The 23894-nt window shown below is 35.3% G+C and overlaps 1 long non-coding RNA gene across 1 annotated transcript in view; it reads right to left on the reverse strand.

The window, feature by feature from the left end:
* Positions 1 to 6525: 6525 nt before the first annotated feature.
* The window catches only part of LOC130679711 (uncharacterized), a 107918-nt gene continuing 90549 nt past the window's right edge, over positions 6526 to 23894 (reverse strand). Inside the window, exons 2-3 of the long non-coding RNA XR_008992724.1 lie at positions 9549 to 9635; positions 6526 to 6616 (exon numbers count right to left, since the gene is read on the reverse strand). This is a non-coding gene — a long non-coding RNA (uncharacterized LOC130679711). The remainder of the gene's footprint in view (positions 6617 to 9548; positions 9636 to 23894) is intronic.

Below are 23894 nucleotides of genomic sequence, written 5' to 3' on the forward strand. Positions count from 1 at the left end.
TCTTGCTCTTTGAGTTCGCTTTTATTTCCTTTTATTCTATTTCTTTGATATTTTATTTTATTACTTTCAAAAGATGTGTTGAATATCTGACACACAAGAGTTATTTGCCTGTTTACAGCCTCAAAAGTGACTGAAGATCTTTATATCATATCTTTTGACTAGCCTCGTATCTTCCACAAGTGTGCAGTTTCCTAATAATAATGAGAGTGGAGGTGGCAGTGAAGAATGAAAAATGCAAGAAACATAGTTACCACCACAACTCACCTCCTTCCATGTGATTCCTTGCCAGAGTCAAGTCTGAGCTACGGCAGGAAATAAACCTTGTAAGAATATTTTATACTAGTTTGCACTGGAATATTTTTATACTTTAGCATGACCGGACAATATAAGAAATCCACCTGAGATTTCAGGTCAAGCGTAGGAAAGGTATGTTTTCCACAAGGAGAGCTTAGATGGGTGTGATGACAAATATTAAAGTCATTTCAGCTCGTACCCTGCCAGGTACAGCTCCCTCAAGCAGGTTAAACTTTCAGGGGGTCACTAAATTGATATATGTGGTTTAAAAGTAAGGACTATTGGTATCAAAGGGGAAAAAACATTGACTCAGAATTGATAGGAAATACCTACAACACATATACTAGCACAAATTGGTTTCACTCAGGAAGTAATTTTTAAAAGGCAGATAATCCAATAAAGAAATGGACAAAGAAGTTGCCTAAGTACCTCACACAAAAAAAGAAAGCAAAAGGTAAATAAGTATATAAAAATATTCAGTCTCCTTAGTAATCAGTTAAATGCAAATTATCAGAGAAAATTAATGGTAATTAAAATATGCAAATTAAAATATCAGTGATAGACAATTACTTCCATTAGATTAACAAAACTAAATGCTTAACAACCCTGTAGGTTGTTTGAAACTCTTACACATTCTACTGAAAGGTGTACAACCACTTGGGAGAACAATCTGATATGTAATACATTGAAAAAGCTCAGTTTCACTTCCTGTTAAGTTAGGGATCAGTCTCTGTGGTGTGCAAAAGTACACTTGTTAATTACACCACTGTTCAGCAATAGAAAGTTTTTTTCAAATCATAATATTTTCATCCATTTAATATTACACCAGTGTGTCATTCTGAGTGCAATCAGGAGACAGAAGACACACAATGGGTTAAAGGAGGAAAGTTTAATATAAAGAATGATTAAACTATGATTTTAAAAGTAACTGTAAGATAAATGGTACCCGAGAGTGAAGGAGAGTTGCCAAAGAAGGACAAACTTGGAAAGTGTTTCAGAACTCGGAGAAATGTGGCTCATCCCAGTGGGTAGTAGAGAAGCTAACTGGGCTTCCCAAGCTGGAACTGGTGGGCCAGCAAGTAGCATCCCTCCAGAGTGCAGGCAGGGGACGGGCAGGCTGCACGCACGGCAGAGTCGGTGGGAACGCTATGGGGCACAGCTGCCTGGGGGCCTGCAGGGGCGATGGGAATGCCGGAGCAGGCAGGAGGCGCCCAGGTACCAGGGCAGGCAAGAACCCTTCAGGGCATGGTTTCTATGCCAAGAGTACCATGAGAAGGTTATCATCAGGCCAGAGCTGCAAACCCCCAGGGACCATGCCTTCTGGGTGAGTGGCATGGGGCAGTTGTCCATCAGATGGCTTTCCGTGCCCACGCCAGACCCACCGAGCTGCAGCTCAAACTGCAGGAGAGCCTCTTCTGCAGCGTGGCTCCGGTGCTCTCTACTGAGAAAGCTTAACACTGTGCTCACTTTAAAGAAGAAACTCTTCTTTAAAGGGGTTCTATCTGTTGTAACAGTATGTATTGAGAAGAACATTTGGAGCAGAGGGGCAATAAATTGGTAACTAGAACAGCAAAATAGTGAAATGAGTCAGAACCAGAGCCTGGACTTTGCTGTGCAAGAGATGTGTCAGTTTGCCCATGATGGCTCAAAGCCTGGGGTAAGAAGACAGCAAACGAAAAAAGGAACTCACAATTGAAATTGTGATGTGAAAAATAGGAATATTTTTTGTCCTGTGGGAGAATAGCAGGGTCCCTATTTTGGACGGGATGAGAAGTAAGTATTTCTCTCTCTTTGAAAAAACGGTAACATTAAAAGTGGAGACATGAAAATTAAGAGAAGCTCAGGAAGTGAAAAATGATCATTGGTAACTAATCTCCTGAAAAGCTGAGTGGAATGAGCAATGGTTAACATTCATTCATTTTGGCAAGGCGGCAGGCATTTAGGAGTCCTGGCAGGAGCAGTTTCAGTGGGAAGAATCCAGATTGGAAAGCCTTTCTCTCTACTCCCACTATCACGTCATCAACACCCACACACCAGAGCTGACGTCTTCATCTCCTCTTCTCTCCCACTCTCCTGCTTAGCCCTTTGTGCTTCTCACCAGACACAGAACCTATTATTGAGTGGTTTGCTTTAACTTCAGTGCAATGCATTTTGCCTTTTTTTTTGTTCAGGCTAGAAGAAATACTAGAGAAGAAAATTGGATATTTGCCTAAATCTGGGGAGAGCTAACTCTATTTTCAGTTTTATACAACCATAAAATTAATATTGATTTCAAAGTATGATTTTCAAACTTCTCCAGTATATGCCACCCATATTAATATGGATCAGACATGTTTGTGTGTAAACGTGAGAAAAATATTTTACCAACCCTAAATCATATTAAAGTTTTCAAAAATAGTTAAAGATTCTGTGTGGAATCTTTTCAATCTTATGCAAAAATAACATTTTTATCATTGCTATAGTGCTTGATCTCTTTATAGGGGAGAAAGAAGCCCTGGTTTTACAGAGGTAAAAAAATTATTTCAATAGATTTATGAATCTAGGTGTTACTGTTTTCAGCTCTTGATCTTCTGTGGAATTAAATGTGTCTTCAGAGTACAAAAAGGGTAAGGTTTCATCATTAATATGTTCTGAGGCAGTGAGATAGCAGAGATAGTTACCCAGTATATTCATATATATACACATACACACATATATATATAATTTACCTGGCATTCAATTACTATCACTTGTGAATGTAATGAAGTGAGGAAGAAATATTCATATTTTTGTTGTCTTTAAAGTCTTCAGCACTGTCCTAAGTCCTATTTATTACCTGGAAACATGGTAGCTTATTACTGCCTCTCAGCATGGAACTATGATCTGATAAACAGGGGAGGCATATTCTGGTTGTCATGGGTGCCAATACAAGGATTTTGATGAAGAAAGCTGAGGACATTTTGTGCAGAACAGTTATATGAAATCAATATTGGTATAGCAATTATAATTTCTCTCACTGAGCACTTTTAAAAGTTTTTTTAAAAAGATGAAGATTAGACAAAATTGTCACCAAATATGCTTCTAAGAGTGCTTGAGGTAGTAACAAGTTATATTTTACCTGGAACTATGCCCCTCAACTCTGGTTCAAACCACAAAATATATCCACATTGTGATTTTTCTGCTAATTAAAAAAAATTAAAATGTATTACTGAAATATGGTAAGTATACAGAACATATAAGTTGAGTTTATAAGATAAAAATAAATGTATTTTTTTACACAGGGTTTAAGAAATAATAGGCTTTATAGTATAGAATCCCTTGTGTGACCAAACAAAATTAAGTTAATTTTCTTGCCTCTGAAGCAAAGTATTACTTCAAATATTATGTTAATCATTTCTCCTTTGCTTCACAGATTCACCATCAATATATATATTGGTATACTGTTTTTAGGATTGCTTATATTTTTTCATGGTTTTAGTTTTATGCTCTGCATTATGTTTTTAACAATTAACTGTATTAATTATATGGATTAGTTCATTTGTTTTCACTGTGGTATAGTATTCCACTGATTAAATAATCACAATATCCATTCTTCTGTTGATAGACATTTTGACCATTTTTAGTTTTCTGCTCTTGCAAACAATATTGTTTTGAAAATTTTTACATATGAACCCTGATGTAATATACACATACAAAGAAGTTTATGGCCACATGCATCTGAGAGTTCTAGGATATATATCCAGGATTGGAACTGCTGGTACATGAAGCTTACCTAGGTAAATTTACTAGATTTCACCACTTTTCCCAAGTGGCTATTCCAATTTATACTATGACCAATAGTGAATGAGAATTTCCATTGCTTTATATCAAATTTGCTAGACAGCCATTTAGCAGTCTGATAGTCTGATGGTATTTTTCATTATGGTTATAATATGCATTTCCCTGATTAAAAATTTTTTTAAAGTACATGTTTTCATTTACTTGTGAGCCTTCTGTTTTCCCTCTTCTGGACATGCCTGGTCATATTTTTCACCCATTTTCCCTTTGGGTTGTTTATCTTTTTCTTACACACTAGTAGGATACTTTATGTATTGAATATATTAATCTTTGTTGTTGTATAGTTGATAAATTTCACTTACCTTCTGCATATCTATGCCTTATTTTTATACTCTCTGAAGTTGTCTTGTGATAAAAAAAAAAGTTCTAATTTTAATCAAGTATAGATGATTGATTATTTAATTTGTTTTAAAGATGTTTGGGTTTTGCTTAAGTATCTTTGCCACTCCAGGGTTTATGAAGATAATCTCCTAACTTGGTTTCTGAAAACTTTCAGAGATTGTCTTTCCTATTTGTAGACCTTCATCTCCCTTGTCCCATTTGAGTAGTGCTTCAAAAAGAAATCCAGCTTCATATTTTTTTTTCTTATGTGGACAAATGATGGTCCTCACCCATCGTTTTGCCACTGATCTGCAGGGTTTACTCTCAGATTTCTTACATTCATGCTTTTGCTTCTCATTCTTATTGTATCTAGTGTATGTTTGTTGAAAGGTCCTGTGTCCCATCTAACATGTATTGCTTTATGGTAAGTATTGATAACCACAAGAGTAAGTTCTTCAATTGGTTTCTATGTCAAGAATATCTTACTGATTTTTGACTTATTTCTGTGCAAATTTTTAAATAAGTTTTGTCAGGTTCCACCAAAAGATTGTTCAAATTTTAATTGCTATTTCATTGACTGTAGAGGCTACTTTGTGATGAACTGGCATCTTTACACTAGACTTCCTTTCCCAGAAAGTAATATCCTTCTCTCTTTTTAGAGGACATTTTGATATCTTTTAAGTAATGTTTTATCATTTTTAATTATAATTTTTTTGCATACTCCTGATCAGATAATTGTTAGGTACTCTATACATTTGTTATTCTTATAAATGTCGTACTTATTTAAGTTACATTTTCTTTCTGATTGTTAGTGTTGTTTTTATTTCATATATTTTTACCTGGCAAACTTGATAAACTTTTTCATTAATTTTCCTTTGGCTTTCAGAGTGTTGAATAAATGTATTTATATTTGCACTATCTATATTAACAGTTTTATATCTTTTCAAGATCCTGTTTTTAAAATAATAGCTTTACTATAATTCACATACCATAAAATGCACCCGTTTAAAGTATGTAATTCAGTGTTTTCAGTAGACTCCCACAATTGTAACCAGTGCGACTAATTTTAGAACATTTTAATTATACCAAGAAGAATGCATCATTCCTGTTCTTCTCTCCCTCCAGCCCTAAGCAACCACTTGCTTCATATCTATCCTATGGATTTACCTATTCTGGATATTTCATTTAAGTAGAACCATACAATGTATGCTTAGTTGTGTGTGTATGTATGGCTTCTCTCATTTAGTGCAGTGGTTTCAGGGTCAATCTACGTTGAAGCACATATTGGGACTGCATTCCTTTTTAGTGCCAAATGGTGCACTATTGCATGGATTACCACATTATGTTAATTCATTCATCAGTTCATGGATACTTGTTGCCCACTTTTTGTCCTTATGAATAATGCTGCTCTGAACAGTCATGTGCACATGCTTGTGTAGACATGTATTATCACTTCTCTTGGGTATACCCCAAAGAGCAGAATTGCTCAGTCATATGTTAACTCTATGTTTAGCATTTTGAAGAACTGCCAGAATGTTTTCAAAAGTAGCTGTGCCACTTTAGAAATGTCTTGGCCATTGTAGCTTCAAATATGTCTTCTGTCCCACTCTCAATTTTTTCTCCTTCTGGTATGTCAATTACACATACGCTACCTCTTTTGAAATTGTCCTACAGTTCTTTGATGTTCTTCTCTGTTTATTTTTCATTCTGTTTTCTATTTGCATTTCAGCACAGAAGGTTTGCACTGACAAATCTTCAAGCTCACTGATTCTTTTTCTTGATTGTGTCTAGCCTACTGATGCATCTATCGAGGGTATTCTTCATTTCTTCTTCACTGTTTTTGATTGATTTCTTACATTTCCTTTTTATTTTCTTAGAGTTTCTATCTTTGTTTCTGTTTCCCATTTCTTCCTGCATGATTTCTGCTTTCTTCATTAGAGCTTTTAACAAGTGAATTGTATTTCTTTTACTTTTTAAATTAAAACATATGGAAAGCAGTATGGAAGTTTCTCAAAAAACTAAAAATACAAAGAATGATATTTATTTAAAATTCCATCTGAAGATTCTAAAATCTGTGTTATATTTGAGTCTGGTTCTGATGTTTGCTCTGTCTCTTCATACTACCTTTTTCTTCTTGCCTCCTTGCCAGCTCGTCACTTTTGTTGATAGCTGAACATATTGTTTTCTATAATAGGAAGTAAAGAAAGTAAGCCTTATGTTAGGATCATGTTCATCTGGCTAGAAGCCAGGCTGTATTCAGTGTTCCTTTAGCTATATGTCTCATAGGCTTGAAATTCCTCTACTGTCCTTGCTTTTGTCTCCCCTCTTAATTTTGGGATCTGCTAAGCACTCCCCCTTATAGAAGGTCTGTGTCTTTTAGCTCTTGCAGCTATCATCTACTGTTGTCATGCCTTAGCCTCACTGATGTGGTGGGAGAGTATTATATAATTTTCCAATTAAACCACTAGTTTTTTAATAGGCCTGTGTCTCTGGGCTGTGATATAAGTGTCAGTGTGCTTCCCCGATGACAGGTTTTTTTCTTTGATTCCCTACTCTCTCCCCTGACTGCAACATTCCAACTTATTTCCTTGGAACTCTGACCCTTGTAGACTTTTTTCCTTCTTTATTTGAGGAAGAAAGGCTAAAGGGAGATGAGTGGAAGGAATTCTCTTCCCCAAGCTGTGAACGTAAGCTAGTGAGGCTCTGACCTTACTCTGGGGAGTAAGCCTGTTATGGAGAAAGCTCTGAGAATATTTCACAAAGATCACTCTAGTCACCAGTGGATGTTTATCCAGTCTTTACCATGAAACCTGGTGAACTTTCTGAAAGTAAAGCACACCAAAGTATGGATGGCTCCCCTCAGGCTGCAGCCCCCTGGACTTCTCAGTCTCATACCAGTTCACACTCAATCTCTAGCAGTTTGTAAAGAATTACCATTTAGCAACACCAAAGAAACCAAACAACCCAATTAAAGAATGGGCAAAGGACTTCAATGGACATTTCTCCAAAGATGATAAACAGATGGCCAAAGAGCAATGAAAAGATACTCAATATCACTAATTGGCAGGGAAATCAAAATCAAAAACATAATGTGATACACTTCACACCCATTAGGATGACTATTATAAAACACCAAATCAAAAACAAAAATAGTGAGCTTGGTGAGGATGTGGAGAAATTAGAACTTTCATGGATTACTAGTTGGAAGGTAATGGTGCAGCCACTGTGGAAAACAGTATGGCAGGTTGTCAAAAAAGTACACATAGCATTACCACAATTCAGCAGCTCCACATCTGTGCATATACTCAAACTAAATAAAAGCAAGGACTCAAACAGATATCTGTGCACCAGTATTCACAGCAGCATTATTCACTATAGCCAAAAGGTGGAAGCAACCTAAATGTCCATCACTGGGTGAATGGATAAACAAATGGGGTGTATAAACACAGTGGAATCAATTCAGCCTTAAAAAGGAAATTCTGACATTGCCACATGAATGAAACTTGAAGACATGCTAAGTGAAGTAAACTACAAACAAAAGGACGAATGTTGTAGGATTCCACCTATGTGAGATAATTGTCAAAATCATAGAGCCAAAAATTAGAATGGTGGAATCTAATTTAGGCTGCGGGCAAATAGGGAATTGTTTAATGGGTACCAAGATTTCAATTTAGGAGGATGAAAATATTCTGGAGATGGATAGTGGTGATGGTTGCACATTAATGTGAATGTACTTAATGCCAAAACTGTCCATTTTTAAAAAGCTTAAGAATGGTAAATTTTATATTATTTATATTTTACTACAGTTAAAAAAAATAACCATTTAAGTGTTCCTACTAGTTTATGGCCACAATGGCCTTTGTTCCAGGTAAACAGATCTCAGCTGTTTCCCTCTGTATCTACCTTTCCCTCCACATTATGTTACTGGAAATAGGTCCTTGGCCTTATTGCAAGAAAGAATTCCAAGAATGGGCACAAAAGCAGTTGAGCTTTAAGAGTTTATCTGGAGAATAAAAGATTAGAAAAAGATAAAAGTATATGCTTGAGAGTTGGTGTGTGGGCAGACCCAGAGAGTTGGGACATTGGCCGTGCCAAGGGAACAATGAGGAGCCTTTTTTATATGTAGAAACATGAATATTCACTATGTAGGATTAGGTATCCAAGGGGACAGGTGAAGTTTTTTCAGAGTTTGGGCTTGTTCCATCCTTATGTTGGGTTTTTTTTTACTATATTTGGTCCCCATTGGAATTGTCATGATTCAGTGAGGTGTGACTTGTACTATGCTAATGACAGAGGGGTGTGATTTTTAGTATGTTATGGATTTGGGGGTGAAGTTTGGGTCAATTTCTCCTCCATGTTCGAACTAGATAGTTTGGGCCAGTCTGTTATCTATACCCTCACTCCACAATCCACAAGAACACTTACACGGAATGTGCAGAATATAAGCAAGTATCTAGCCAATGTAAACACCGGTCACAAGTCCTCACCTTCCCTGCTCATGTCTGGCTATCTGCTTACTGTAACAATTGCGGAGTGGTAGTTTGCCCTGGGATCTCTATTTTCTTATGGGTGCAAATAGAGTTATTGATTTCCAATTTGCTCAGATTTTCCTTGACCACACAGGAATGATCACTTGTAAGGACTTTACATGTCAAGTTAAAATTTTATATTTGCATCAGCAAGGTATGAGAATTCTAATTGCTCCACATTCTTGTCCTTTCAGAATCTTAAATCTTTTTCCCCTTATGTCTTACTGCAATAGCCAGGATCTTCAATGTAATATAAATACAAATAGCATGGTAGGGATGGTATACAGCATGAAGAATATAGCCAATGATTCTATAACATCTTTCTATGTTGACAGATAGTAACTGCATTAGTTGGGGTGAGGATTTTATAGGGTGGGTAATGGTAGGTCAAGAAAGCCAAGGAAACACAGGAGTCCAGACTGGTGACAGCAAGACTTAATAAAATAGTTCACTACAGAGGTAGTGAAGGGCTGAGTTGAAGGTACTACAGCAGCAAAAGGAAAAAATTCTGGGGTTTTATAGTCATCAGTCTTTAGGAAGTGGATATTCCCAAGGATCTGGGCAGGACGAGGGTGCAAGAATTCCTACCTCTTGGTTAGCAGAATTTGAGCCCTGGGGATGTTCTCAGGGTTTTGGCAGGATGTCTTCCAGCTCCTCTCCAAGCCTGCAACTTCTCTAAAAATTGAACCCAAAGTATCGCAATTAATTCTGCTGTTTCTGTCTTCTCTACAGGTAACTGTTGAACCACTGTGTTGTATACCTAAAACTAATTTAAGGTTGTATATCAGTGTAACTCTGGGGGAAAATATGTTCCCAGCCTAGGGCAAATAACCTTTGAAGCCAAAATCAGTCAAAGGGAGAACTAAAGTGGGAAAAACTTGTTTATTGCCTACAAGCTGCTGTCTACTTCTGCTCACCTGTGTCTCTCACTACCCAGCTGTAAAGGACCCCAACAAACCTCTCTGGTCCAGGTGTGTGCTTGCTCTCTGCCCCGTTTGTAATCACCTATTGATATGGAGATGCACTAAGGCCAGGTGAGAGATTCTGGAAATATTCCAATTTTACCCACAATCAACTATACTTCAATTAAAATATATATATTTAAAGTAGTGTGGTAGCATTGACATACTAGTGAACTAAAGACAATAGGTTCAACATTTCATCATCAAGCATGACATTTCCTGTAGATACTTTTGAGAAAGCATCACATGAAATGTAATAGTTTTAGAGAGGTAAATTTCATGGAAAGGTTTATCTCTGTCACACTTGAGCTTGACTAACTTATCCAAACATTAGTCATTATTTGGTTAAAAAAATGAAACTTTGAACTTAATACTAAAATTTAATGCAATTGGTAAACTTTCTTCACATTTAATTGCTGTGTTTTCCCAAGGGATACAAAATAACTTTAAGATATTTTCTGTTCTAATACTTTTTAAATAGTACTTACTAACAGTATAGAAACTTCAGGACATGAAAATATTCCTTCATTCAACTCCTCTCTTAATACCCACTGAAGTATGTATAAAAAGGTCTTATAACCATGATTATTTCAAAAATTCCACTAGAGGGGAAAAATAGAAAAATGCTTTCAGTGACTATTTTGGAATAAAAAAAACCCATTCCCTAATCAGAAGGACATAAACAGAAAGATTAAAATAATGTCTAGATTATAACTATGACTTAATTTATTGTGGCATTTGAGTGGATGCCTTATAACTATGATCATTAACAACAGTATTAAAATACTCATGTTAGTAGCATCAATTTTAATTTGTAAGAATGTTGTCCTATGACTAAATGAATTAAACTTTTTTTTTCACAGATGATTGTGAAACTACACAAGTAGGCTAGAAGCAATATAAACCAAATTGTTTTCATTAAATTGTCTTTCTAGCTCATATTAATATGGCAAATTACTAGTTTATTAGATCATTTTGTTGTCCTGCACAATTCACCGCTGTAATTTACCACTTCTGCTTCCTGTGCCCTTGAGCCCTTCCATTTTTCAGCTTAATGGGTTTAGCCTTAAGGTAAATTGAACACCTAATCAAATCTCCTTTTTAAAACAGTTTTCTCCTCAACTGACTTCATTTTACAGCCTTTCACACTCTTCACTTACTGTTTACATTTTATATTTGTAGGCAGAATATGACTGATAATGTCAGTAATTGTATCAGTGCATCATTTTCTTTTGCCTATGAATAGTTAAATAATGAGAAATTGTAATTCATACTGTGCCTACCTAATTAACAAGAGTTGAGTGTAGAGAGGAAAAAAATCCAAGTACAGAATGACATAGTTTTATTTATCAATAAATATGTATTAGGTACAGACTATGTTCCAGAATGTATTGGCTCTAAAAAGTCAGTAGTGGGTAAGATGGGTACAGTCTACCAGTTTAATAACCCAATTTATATACTATATCATGTGGATTTAGATTTAGATTTAGATTATGTTAGGAATTCAACTTTATTGAAATACCTCAAAGAGAAAGAATTTCATATGTTACCAATAGAAAAATTTGTATTTTTTCCTAGAGAATGATAACATCAAAAAGGGAAAAATTAAACAAAACATGCTTGAACAAAGGAGCTTTTATACTTTAAGTTTTTCCTAAGTGTTTTGTTTTCTGAACCTAGAGAGGCTGGTAATACAGGGGAAAATATATGGAAAAAAAAGCATGTGAGAATAGTTGAAGATAGAGAGCTATCAAGGGGAATACTATATCTTTAATATGTCAAAAATATATATAAATATTTAATACATAATATTAAGTCAATATTAAATGCAATATTACACCTCTGTACTGAAAAAAGTATGTTAACATAAATAGACAAGCAAGCCTTTGCAATGGAAAAGAGAGCACAGAAACAGAAGAACATGTGAACACTTAGTGAATGATAAAGTTGGCATATCAAATCATTGTGGCAAAGGTAAAATTTTAATCAAGTGTTGGGACAACTGGAAAGCCATTTGGAAAAAGATAAATTTAAACCATTTCTCATGCCACACACAAGAATAAACTCCAAATGAATTATAGATGTAAATACAGAAACAGTAACACAAGTGCTGCAGGGAATTGGTGCAGGGTGGGAGGGAGGGACGGAGAGACTTTCATGTGGTTATTGGGAGAGACTTCGATGGCTCCAAATCTAGACTCAATAAAATGAAATATTAATTGATACCCTCATATTAACCACAAACTTTGCATGGAATTGAAAAAGCACCATGAGAAAATTCAAAAGAGAAATGACAAGCTGGGAGAAAAAATAATTGTGACATATCAAGAAAGGGCTTTTAGTGATCCGATCTGTTTCCAAATGCCATTTAGCATTAAAAGGAGCCATAGGTCATTGAAAAAATGGCTTTACCCAGGGCTGGAGCAAAATAAAGCATTTGCTTTAAACCTTCAGCATCTGGGCCAGAGTTTGGAAGTACCCCTGAAATGATAAGAGCAAGTGAAAATGACAGAAGAGTTTGCTTAAAGAGGCTCCCACATTTCTCATTTTGTTTCTATGCCATTTAACTAAGGGAGAGTGAGTTTGCCTGAGGTTAAAGCCTTTGTGATTTGATTCTGGCCTCCTGAGGGCTTGGGCTGCTCGGGAGTCAGGGCGGAAGGCCAGAGTGAAGGTCGAGGTTCCAGCCCTGCCTCTCTGGAACAGATTATGTTGCTATAGGAAATCTTCCCAACACTTCAGTGCTATATGTATGTGTCTCTGTGGAATCCTACCGAATTCTCCAAGCATCTGCTCTGCATAAGGCCACAAGTAGGAGAAATACCCTGTTCTAGAATATCTTCTGAGAGTTTTACCACTAAATTGATCTATAACCGTGGAATATCTCAAAGAAAATAAAGACCCAGATACTGAATGCATGGCCAGATCCAGAAAACAATAACCTGGAATTATGTCTTCTACTGGTTTTCAAATGAGTCATTTCCAGTAGAAAGAATTAGAACAGTTACCTGGACAGGGATGATGGACTCCTTCCACCAGTTGTACCCATATAATAGCTTTGATAGAAGAAATGTTGTACCAGCAAAGGGAAAAGAGGAGAAAATGAGAGAGGATGAGCTCAGGGAAGTTGAGGAGGATGCCAAGAATTGTCTGGGAAAAATGAAAAGTGTACTTATGAGACAAATACTCAATTTCTCATAGACTGAAATATTTACAGGCAAACAGAAAGGCAATTGGTGGATCTCAAGATCCTTAACTACAAAGGGCATAGTGAGCAAACACTCTGCTTACAATGATCTATTTTGGGAGTTTCAAGGCAAGAATGATATCCTGGCTAATCTTATGGCTCCATCTTGGACACTGCACAGTCTACTCTGGAAATCAGAGTAGAGGAACATTTGCCAGGCAGATAATACTCCAGAGGTAGAGAATGGAACTGCTGGGATCAACTGGAAAATAACTACAATTGCCTAAACTTGGGTGGGAGCTGCAAGCAAAAAAAACAAAACAAACAAATACACAAAGTTGGTATGAGGGAGCAGGAAAGGGGCCCACCTGCCAGAAGATCTCTGCAACCGCCTTTTATCACAAGAGCCTCTGTCCAGCCTAGACCACAGGTCGGGAACTGTACAATGGAGAAGGCCCTAAAAGGTTCACTCAATATAATGTACTAGTTTGCAGCTCTATTAGTCTCTAAATCAATAGCTTAACCCCAAGGGTCAGAGCTGGCAGCCCTTAATAGAAAGATTGAAGAGGAGGAAAGTAGGAAGAGGCCCGTGGTGGCTGCAGTTGCTCCTGCATCTCAAAGAGCTATGGCCGAGGAAAGCTCATGTGACTAAGAGACTTTGTGTTTTTAATAACAGATTTGTCAACGTTATACATCCTAATAAGATCACTGAAATAACATTCGTTACCTTTTTACTCTCTCCGTAGGAAAAATAAAAATAACCTGTTTCTAATGGGCACTGTAAATTCAGAATTTAAGGGGCGCTATGTGAGGTGTATGGTGTTAGAGGGGTTAAAATTCAGTACATAGAGGTTTCAAATCTCACAGAATAATAAATAAAATAGTTTTACTTTTGTATGTCTCTTTGAATTGAACATAAGCCTTAAAAGACAAGAGACTGTATCTGGCTTCTTCAGAGCAGTGCAGCAGTAGATGGTGAAGCCAGCACGGGGATCCTGACACCACTGATGGGCTTCATCAGGACCCAGGGGCGATCAGCATGCTGGCCCCCTACGGGGCCTTCTCTGACATCGCTCCTGCAGGAGGTGAGGGCCTCCTTCATAGTCTGTCCTGGGTTTAAGTCTGGGAGGCCCTACGGGCATTTGCTGGTGAGAGTAGGGATGGTGGCACCATGGTGTTTTCTAGTGTTTGGTTGGAGTAGAGCGATTATGATCAAAAACTTCTCTTTCTAGGCTGTCCTTTCTGATCCTTTGATTGGGGAGAGTACAGTTTTCCTGGGGCTTCCTCTGGTCTATGTCCTCTGACACTACTGGGTATCTGGCTCCTTCACCTCAAGTCTGGGATACGAGGCAAACAGAAAACCCATGGATCCCGCCACAGTGTCATTCCTGGGGTCTCAAGCTTCCTAATTTATCTGCCTTCTCTCTACCGTTCAGTCATTTTGTGTGTATTTTACATATAAGATCCAGGGTGGTAATTGTACTGAGCCAGAAAAATGGGGAAAAGTACATCTACTCCATCTTCCTGGAAACAGAGGTTTCTCCAAACACCTTTATATTTTTTTCTTGGATGCCACCCTTCTTTGCCTTTTAATGGAAGTCAACCCATAAATTTTTGTATTTTTGCTTTGTTTTATTTTGTTTTGTTATGATTCAGAAGTGTGATTAAGAGAAAATGGCCCTGCTTTAAAAATACCAGCATAAGTCCTTACAACACTGCACCACTTTTTCTACAATACTAAGAAATTTCTGCAAATAAAAGAAGTCATCTAGTGTAAAAAGAGATGATGATTTTGTAAGGTGCACTACTTAAGTATTTTCCAGAAACCAATGTCAGCTTATACTTTATAGTCCAAGATCATTTTCTCATTGCTCCTGCCACATCACAGTTTTAGAATAAATTGTAAAGTCTAAGAAGCAACTTGTAGTTACTTGAAAATATTCATTTGCCCTGTACAGTTAAAAGAACTCATATGAAAGAGGAATAAACTTTTAATTCCATTTCAAAAAAATATATTTTGTCCTACTTTCATGTAGATTAAAGAACGGTTTCTACAGTGAACCTCAGCAGAAAAGATAGATGTGTGATCTTTGTTCCTGAATCGTATCATCATTATCTTATTTATTAGAAACAATTGCACACTGTGCTTTCCTAAAAAATAAATCTTAGAATTTCACAACACAAAACTGGCTTCTCAGTTTGATTAATGCTTAATATTCAAACGTTTATATTTGGGGTTGGGGGTTCATGTCAGGCTGTTCATAAAATATAAAAGGAAAAAAAAAGCCCTAATGGTGAATGGGTAAATATTCTAAAGCAGGTTTTCAGTCTTGAGCAATATAATAATAAGTATTTTAATGAAAAAAGGATTTGTTTGGCTTTAACGAGAAGCAAAAGATACTATCAGAATGCTATTAAAGTATAGACTTCTTAGATTTAAGGACATTGTTGACTTCAAAGTCAAAATGAATTGCATTAGGTAAAATTGTAAAGCAATAGCATTAAATTGACATTAATGCAATATATGTGCTATTATTTTTCTAAAACCAATTTACCTATTTGGGGTCAATATAATGTCATTTTTATTTTACTAATGCTTTTTTATTTCAAGCAGATGGAATATAACATGAATCGTACGTGCTATCACTGACTGCCCTTGTTTTCTTTTTAATAGCATACTCAGTTTAAACAAATAATCCTTTCTTTTGATTAGCCTCTTAATGTAATCAATACTGAAAAAGACCATCAGTGAAATATTCTTCCTCTATATAGTGGAAGGATTTCAGCCACCTAACTATTGGAATCTGGAATATACAAAATTAATATGCACGTGCTCACTGACGATATGAATATATTGCTGACAGTTACTATGTAAGATGTTTGTGTTATTTTCCACAGTATGTGTATTTGAAATGACTCGCCAGAGTGTAGTACCATATAGCTTTTATTCAAAGACAAAGAACATGGCAAAGTAAGAGAAGGAGGTGCAGGCAAGCACTGGGAGCAAGAGGTATCCCACAGCACCAGCTCCCATGGGGCCAGGGGCGCTTTTGTACCGTGTTGAATCTCTATATCCAGAAGCCTGCGTGAGAATCTGCTTCAGTAGTTCAGAGAACCTGCCAGTCCTTAAAAAGCGGTTTGTCCCATCATCAAACTAGGTTTGTCAAAGCGGGTAGGTCAGATGCAAACCTTAAGTAAAGAGCTAACCCTGGTAGGCACCAGGGTGACTGCGACCTTAATCAGCACATCATAAATACCACTGCCCTTCTCTTGGCCAAGAGTCAAAAGCCAGACTTGGTTTTCCCTGAACCAGAGATGAAGCCTTTCTAGTCCAACTGCAGATCTACTCTGCCTCCATGGTACTTTTGCATCAGTCATGACGATACTACTTTTTGTGATGCAGTAAAGGATTGTTTCCTTTGGCAGTGTCCTGATGCCATGATAAATGGTAAACACAAGAAAAACAATAAAATTCTGTGTACCACTCAATTAGTTAGATGGGGGCCATCTAACTATCCCTTCCTTGAAAAAGGTATCTTTTAAAATAGTCTTTAATAAATGTGTAAGCTGACATCATTTTAAAATAGTTTCCAATAAATGTATTAGTTGACAACATTACCATACTGGTGTATTTGTTTTGTTTTCAACTGTAGGCATTTTTCCTTTTCTTTTACCTGCTCTTATTTCCCTACTCATTTTCTCCTCTCCATGTAAACTTATATCATACTAGTTCATGGTAGAGTAGTTTTGTTTCATTAATGTCATTTACAAACTTAAAGAAATGTCCTCAAATTTTTAGTTTTTATAATAAATGTTGAGCTGTTTTTTTCCTGCATATGAGGTCATTATAATTTCCTCTTTAATTTATTAATGTCATCAATCATGTTAAAATATTTAATATTTAAATTAAACTTGCATTCTTGAGGTATTCATTATATATTTTATTTTGATATTGGATTTGTGCTTATATTTTCTTCAAATTTTTTAATCTATGCAATGAATTTTCTTTTTATACTGTACTTAACTTGTTTTGGGGTCAAAGCTCTGCTAGCCTTGTATTATGTTAGGGTATCTTCACTTTTTTCTCATTTAAGATTCTTCTTTGTATTACTAGAATTTTCTGTTCCTTGAATGATTGGTAGAACTTAGTATAAACTTTCTAGGCTTTGTGTTTTTGCTATGAAAAGTTTTTGAAAAATGAATGAACTCCTCTAAGAGCTCTAATTCAGATTTTTCTATTTCTTATTGATTTTGTTTTGGTAAGATAAGTATCAGTAGGGCTACATTGGCATTTCAGGGGCTGCTTCTTGTCTTGTAGAATTTTATCCATGCCTGACTGTCAATGGCAACAGCACTTATCTTTTAGTCAGATCTGTTGTGAATAGCTTATTACTGAATTTTGTATTTCTGAACAAAATTGTGATTTCTGTTGTATAGCTTAAGAATTCATTTAATTTATACTCATAATAACTGTTGTATCATCCATTTTAGCGCCTTCTGTGTTTTATCACATTTTAGACCCTCATTCTTGCTTTTTTGGGGTTAATTTCTTTCTCCTTTTACCTATGTCAATTATTTTTATAACTACCCATTTGTTTGGAGTTTGTATCCTGTAGTTCCTCTTTTAGTATTTACCACAGTGTGATAAGCATGAATGCTTAAGTTAACTGACGTTTACCCTTCTTAAAAACAATACAAATGCCTTTGACTTCTTTAAATCTGATCAATCTCCTTTCAAATCCATAATCTTCTCTTCTAGTAATCTATTTCCAGACATTTTCTCCCTATTATTTTTCATGGCTATACTTGCACTATATATTACAATTCTAATGACTGTTTGCATTGACTCACAAATTTACTATTATTTTGACTCACCATTCCCTTCTGTAGTTCATATGTTCAAGCTGTGTAGTTTCCCTTTTGCCTGAAAAATCCCCCTTTGAGATGTCTGTTAGTGGCTACTTCTTTAAGATTTTGTTTTTCTGGAAATCTCATGCTAATTCTTAAAAATGTTTTAACAGGAATAAACTCTAGGTTGAGAGTTATATTCTCCCAGGTTATAAAATATATCATGTTATGCTTTGCTTTACTATATTGAGAATTCAACAGTCTAATTCCTATTTTCTTAGAGATAATTTATATTTTCTCTTTGCCATCTTTTTGGTTCAGTTTCTTGTGTTTCTGTTCTACATTTTTATTAGGTGTCAATGCATGTGCTTCTTCTTTCCCGCATGGTAATTTTCAGTGTTTGTGGTAATTTCTCACATAAAAGTTCTTAAAGTGTTATATCTTCCCAATGTTCTCTATTACTTCCTTCTAAAACCCCAATGTAAATACAATATTCTCTCTCTATTCCATGTAAGTCAATCTCTTTCTCTTGCTTGCTACCTGCTGATATTTAAAAGTTTGTGCTGTATTTGTTAAACATGTCATCATAATAGATGAAGAAGAGTTATACTTCAGAACTATCAAAACAAGCAAGCCCTATATGAAGAAAAGTTTAAAAGAATCCTAAATGAGATAAAATTATACTTAGATGTATGCAAAGATACTCCTCCTTTCAAAATAGAATGGCTCAACATTACAAAATGTCTTTTTCCTTAGCTAATTAAAAATTTTAACACAAGTGAAATTTTAAAAAGAAAACAAGCTTCTTATATTAAGGAAGATAACTTGACATTAAAGGTCATATGGAAAGCAAATATACAAAAATATTTAAGAAAAAAAATAGGAAAGTTATAATGGCATGGGAGGCTACTATACCAGACATCAAACATATTATAAAGCCTCATAATTAAAACAGATCAGTAATGACCAGTAAACTGACAAGCAGAGTATTGGAGAGGAATAGAAACTCCAGAAATAGATCCAAGTACAAAAGGTTATTTAGTGTATGATAAAGAGAGGGACTCAAACCACTGGATAAGGGTGATTATATAATAAATATTGCTGTGCCAATGTATTAGCCATTTACTAAAATCTAAATACTGGATCTATACTTCAAACCATATAGAACAATAATCTGTGAATTGATCAGGGCTAAAAAAGTAAAAAAAGAAAAAATGAACCATGTAGAGTCTTAGGGAGGGAAATGAGTGAATTCCTTTTTAATCTGTATTTAAGAATAGATTTTCTCATTATGACTAAGCATTTTTGAAAATTCTGAACTCAAAGACAAATGACAAGCTGAAAAAACAATGCCTACAGCATACCTTTGGATATATGACTAATATTCCAAATATGTTTAGAACTTGTTTTAAAAATAAGAGACTATGAACAAAATCCTGATCGAATAAATGGGATAAGCATATGAGTAGAAAATTCACACACACACAACAAGATAATAAAATGCTCTTAAGCCCACAAAAAAATATTAAGCTTCACTCATACATGGAGAACTATTAATTAAACATATGTTGATACTGTTTCTCACTTATAAAATTGATAAAAGTTTAAAAGTATGACAACACAGTTGCTGAGGCTGTGGTGAATGAAGCAGGCATTCTCAAGGATGATGGTGGAAATAACCACTTTGGAGTAGGATTTTGGAATATTTAACAAAATGCACACACATTTTACTTTTGACCAGTGCCACCTTTAGGAATTTAGCCTGGAGATATGCAGCCAACAGTAGAGAAATGTATGTATACAATACTATTTATTGCAGCACTGTTTGTTATCACACATATTTGAAGCAATCTAAATGTCCATAAGTAGGAGGATGGCAGTGTAAACATAGACATATTGTGAAATTTATTAAAGACCCAGGAAAATCTCCATGAGCTGATATGCAGAGATGTCCATGGTATGTCCATCAGGTGAAAATAGTAAAGTACCAAATACTGTCTATAATATACTTCTTTTGTGTAAGAAAAAGGAGAAATGAGATATGTCTAAAAATGCCCATTTGCACATTAAGAAATCTAAGAGCACAATGCAAAAACCAAGTTTGGTAAAGTGGAGGGATATGTGTGAATGCGGAAAAAGATGGGGACTGACAACAAGTGGAAATATTCTGTAAAAGTCACACTGCTGAACTGTAACTTTTCATAAGTTTGGCTTGTAGAATCATGACACCATTCACATACCTAAAACTTATAATGCAAACCAAAGCAAACAGCAGAATCAAAAATACCTATTTCAAATGAATGGCATAACCACACTAAATGCAGGGAAGACTAAAGCATCTCTTAAACCCAGCATTTGACTATATGCTCAGTCAAAACAGAAATTGGTGAATATTTTTGACTGAACACATAATTACTGAAGTTTAGTCAGTAGGCTTGTTTTGGTTCTATGCAACAGTATGACTAGACAAATCTGAAATGAGCTGATGGATGTTCTGGTTTAAGGTAAATAAGTAAATATATAGTAGATGGAAGGAGCTGTGCTTTTCACCATTGTGAAAAGATTACAAATATAAAAAGGTGAAAGATGAAAATGAGCTGTGATTTTGGACAGGTATTGGTGGCACTTATATGACCTCATGGTGTATCATAAATAGAAAGATAAAGAGACACATAGAACTATTTGGAAGTTCTGTAAATGGAGGCTCAGGACTGACTATCTTGAGAGTTAAACAACCTGAATGGGCCTATTTTAGGGGCCAAAATAGTCTCTTGAATTTTACCATCCGGGAGGCCAACAGGCTCTCACTGTGAAGGTCAGAAAGGAACCTCCTCATGCTTCCAACAGGGGAAGGGGAAAAGTAACCAACTTAACTAACCCGGGAGATGGGAAGACTCAACTCCAGCCCAGCTGACTAAGTACTGGAAAAATAATTTCCTTTGAGAGAAGGACTTAATAACGAAAGCAGAAAATTCTGCACGTATTTCAAATGTTTACTTGGGCATCCACTAAAAATAATTTCCAGAGAAATATAGTTGATAGGATACAGGATATAAAAGATGGAGTTATATAAAAACTCAATTAAATCCTGGAAAAGCAGAAAAGAGTGAAAGACAAAAGAAGAAGCAACAGTATTTGGTGAAGGTTAAGGAATTTATGTTTATTTTTCTCTTGCTCATCCTCATCTATTCTTCCCTAAAAAACTACAGAGGGAATCCTCTCATAAGGAAAATAAAACAGAAACCAGGAGTTTGCTTCCCAATATATTTGCTTAAAGACTGTAAAGGAAATTCTGGCCATAGGACCACAAAGGAAATTGCTCCTGATCCTCAGCATTCCTGGGTATTTGCCATTGTAAGTATTAGCAGCCCCATTCATTACTTCTTTTCGTTACAACTGAATAATGTCTATCCATTAGACATAGGGCTCGAGTCCTTTAAATGTAGCTGGAGATTCCTCTCTACTCACAGTTAGGGATACTTTTGTTTAATGTGACTGAAATTTTTACAAAAAATCAGAAAAAGTGAATTTCTCAGGTAGAGTATGAAAGGAAAAAGTACGTGCTTTTCTGAGCAAGTAATCATTTGGACGATTTGTTATATCCTGTAGGCAGTTGAAAGGAGATATCTAATTGCTTTGGTGCACCTGGGAAATAAATGAGTCTCATAATTTTTAGCTGTTACCTGTTTATTGTTTTCTTCAGGGGGATTTAATTCAAATTCAATTCCTTTCAATAATTGCTCCTGTCTTAGCCATGGCAAAGAATATGTCTCACAATCATTTTAAAGTTGGGTTTAAAACAAAGACATAAACATTTATTATGGTTGACATTAATAGTTCCCTGTTATTAAAACCGTCTCATATTAGGAGATTTATAACATAATCACTCATTTGCTTTGAGAAAAAAAATCATTAAATAAACACCTCATTTTTCCTCCTCTGCAGCCATGTCTTGATTACAATTTATTTTTGTCAATTGGAGGATTCTCCAAATGAATAATACTATTACCCATAGGTCACTTAATTCAATCAGATTAAACATATCAAACATACTTTCATATAATAATAATTATGGGTAGCAAATAAATGCATTGACTTTCCAAAAACTGAGAAGAATTGTTTAACTCTATTGTGATCAAGCTAGAAATCATCTGATGAATTTAGTTCTTCAGGAGAAAATCTAAATGTGCCAATATGCAAGAAGCACACGGGAAAATAAAAGTAATGGGGAAAATTAGGGTCGTTCTCAAAGGGCATGTCCAGCCCAGTTATCAGCTGGAGGACTAATTGGGTTGTTAGTCACTTTTACCAATTTCACTGGGAAATTATCTCCAAGTATTAGAGACAAGGATAAGTATTAACTCATAAACGGTGTTGAAATATTCATCATAATAATTATAATTGTACTTACTGTGAAAAGGAGTAAGAAAATGACAATGCAAAAGAATAATATGGAAGCTGAACTCTGAATACTACTTAATTGGAAAAGTTATCAATCATAATTTCATCACCTGCAAATAGATACAAAATGATAACTTCAAGTTGCTTGAATATGCATCTCTGATTTCAAGTGAACTGAGCATTTTTTTATAGGTTGATCAGCCTTTGATGTTTTCCTTAAACTGCCCTTTTCTCTCTTGATTTTGCTAACTTTCGCTCGTTGATCTGCCAGTTTCTTCTACATCTGGATAATAATTCTTCACTGGTTCTAGACATCGCCATCATCTTTGCCATAGATAACAGTGTATTATCCATTAACTTTGCCCATGACATTCCTCATTGAATAGAAATATTTAATGTTGTATACTCAAATTCCTCAATCTTTTACTATATGATCTGTGATTTCTAAGTTTGTTTTGGGGGTCCTCTGCCATGCCTAGGAGATAAATATTCTATTAAATTTTTCTTATGCTCTGTTTTAATTTTTTGCACATTTAATTGTTTCATGTGCGTCAAAACCATCCTTTTGTTGAGCACATTTTACTTTTTTATATAAAGTGAACCAGCTTTCCAGTCATGCAATGTGAACTTTTCCAATTAATTTGGGGTACTGTCTTCTTCATATTATGGGATTGGGTGTCTGTGCATGCTTACCCACACATCATGTTCTAGTTTTCTGAGTGTGTGTGTGTGTGTGTGTGTGTGTGTGTGTGTGTGTGTAGTGTAATAACATCTTTCTGCTTATATTACTATAACTTTCTAGAATGTTTTTTAAGGTTTACTTACCTACTTGTGGACATTTATTCTTCCATTTTGAATTTTTTTATAGGTTTATTGAGTCCCTCAGAAAAACAATTGGAACTTTATAGATTATGAAATTGTCTATTAAAGATTAATTTGAGGATAATGGTACCTTTATAATAGCAAGCCCTGCTGTGCAAAACATGGAATTTCACTGTATCAGATTATCTTCTAAATTCTTTATTAGAACTTTTAAAGTTTATTTAAATAGTACTAATATTTCCCTGGTTAAATTAATTTTCATAGAACTTGGTTTTTATTGTGGTTGAAATGGTAGGTGATTTCTTATTTTATGCTTGGTTACTGTTGCCAAAGGATTCTTTTCATGTTTTGTTGGTCGATTTTGTATCAGAAGACACTGTGGAACTCTTATTCATTTAAACAAAATTGCATTTTTGGTTTTGGAGGTATATGATTGATCATGACATATACAAGTCACAATGCTTTCATCTTTTGTTTCCAATCCTTTCACCTTTTTTTTTCAATCTTTCTTCAAAGAAATAGCCTGAAATACTGAAATTATGTTAAAGAGCAATATTGATAGTGGACATCCCTGTCTCTTCCTTTATCTTAAAAGAAATGTGACTGAAGAGTTTTGGTTTATCACAATGTTTGCGTGAGGACATTTTTGTGTAGAACTTACCTGCTTCTAGGAGTTCCATTTTATCCCTGGTAGCAAGAGTTTTTCTTTTTTAAGTC

The sequence above is a fragment of the Manis pentadactyla genome, chromosome 12 (assembly GCF_030020395.1).
Source record: "Manis pentadactyla isolate mManPen7 chromosome 12, mManPen7.hap1, whole genome shotgun sequence".
In the NCBI taxonomy this organism is placed as follows: Eukaryota; Metazoa; Chordata; class Mammalia; order Pholidota; family Manidae; genus Manis; species Manis pentadactyla.